Source organism: Echinops telfairi, unplaced genomic scaffold, assembly GCF_000313985.2.
Source record: "Echinops telfairi isolate 266 unplaced genomic scaffold, ASM31398v2 ScPeMD7_18;HRSCAF=68, whole genome shotgun sequence".
NCBI lineage: Eukaryota > Metazoa > Chordata > Mammalia > Afrosoricida > Tenrecidae > Echinops > Echinops telfairi.
Genome location: NW_022103915.1, coordinates 84,400,307 through 84,401,886, shown reverse-complemented (window position 1 = coordinate 84,401,886; position 1,580 = coordinate 84,400,307).

Sequence of the window (1,580 nt, the reverse complement as noted above, 5' to 3'; positions counted from 1 at the left end):
ATGGTGGGGGAGGGAGGGGAAAAATGAAGAGCTGATACCAAGGGCTCAAGTAGAAAGCAAATGTTTTGAGAATGATGATGGCAACAAATGTACAAATGTGTTTGACACAATGGATGGAGGGATGGAGTTTGATAAGAGTTGTATGAGCCCCCAATAAAATGATTTATTAAAGAAAAAGATTTATAGTCTTGGAAAACCAAGGGAGTAGTTCTACTCTGCCTACAGGGTTGCTATGAATCTGTGTCTTAGTTTCCTAAAGCTGTCAGAAGGAGATATCACAAAGTGGGTGACTTTAAAGGACAAAACTTATTTTCTTACAGTTCTGAGGCTAGCAGTCCAAATTCAGGCCAGTGGAAGAGCCATGACCTCTCTCTGCCTCACCTGTCGGCTCTAAGGGAAGGTTTTTCTTGACTCCAGCTGCTGGTAGACTCAAGAGTTTCTAGATTCGTCTGGGTCTTGAGCTTCAGGATCATAATCTTGGGGACACCAAGGTCAACTAGCATAACATAATCCAGAAAGAGAGTGGTCTACACCTTACTTTAGTGAGTAGCAACTGGGGGGTCTTAAACACTTGTGAAGGAACACGTAAGGTACAACTATTGATCTCTCCCTGTCGGGAGGTAAAAAGAGCAATGAAAATGACATATGCATGGGAGCAATTAGTCCAAAGTACGGAGCATGCAAGCATCCATCTCCACAGCCCCGACCTGAAGACTAGATGGTGCATCACTACCAGTAGTACCTGCCCTGAAAGGAACCACATTCGAAGGTTCTATATAGAGTGGAAGAAAAATTGTGCAACAAAACTCAAAAACACAAGAGACAGGGTGTGGGAAACAAACACTGAGGGAAATATGATGAGGACTATATTCCCTAACTTATAACAGAGGGAATCTGGACAGCTAGTATCCCATGGTAGGAAAGCCGCCACATTGGTTGTTAGAGATAAAGTCCAAGTGCATTATCCTGCTTTAAATATCGTTCCCACAGATTCTCCCCTAGCAGCTATGCTGCCTTAACATGAGCACATGGTTGATTCTATCTCCCTACAGAAGCAGACATCCTTTTGCTAACTCTTCCTGCAGTGACACCCAACCCCCCTTATACCTTCCCCCAACGCAGGTATTAGATTTCCTCACCTGTGAGCTCAGGGACCTCACTGTAGCTACCACCCACCTTGTGACGTATGCAACTACTGAAAATGCATGACTTATGACTACCTATAAATATCCCAAGGCAGTTTTTAAGAAGCGGTTTCATGCCCCTGGTACACTGTCCCAGGAGCCCGGGTGGCAGGCACAGTGGTTACACGTTGGGGTGCGATCCACAAGGTCGGCGGATTGAAACCGCCAGCAGTTCTGCGGAACAGACTGGGCATTCTACTGGAGTCACAGTCTCAGAAACCCACAGGGGGTCGCTTTGAGCTAGGATTGACTCCAGGCAGTGAGGTTTTTGTTTTTGAGTACAGTCCTAGGCCCCGCCCACACCCAAAGCACGCTGCTGCAGGCCCCGCCCACGCCCAAAGCACGCTGCTGCAGGCCCCGCCCACGCCCAAAGCACGCTGCTGCAGGCCCCGCCCA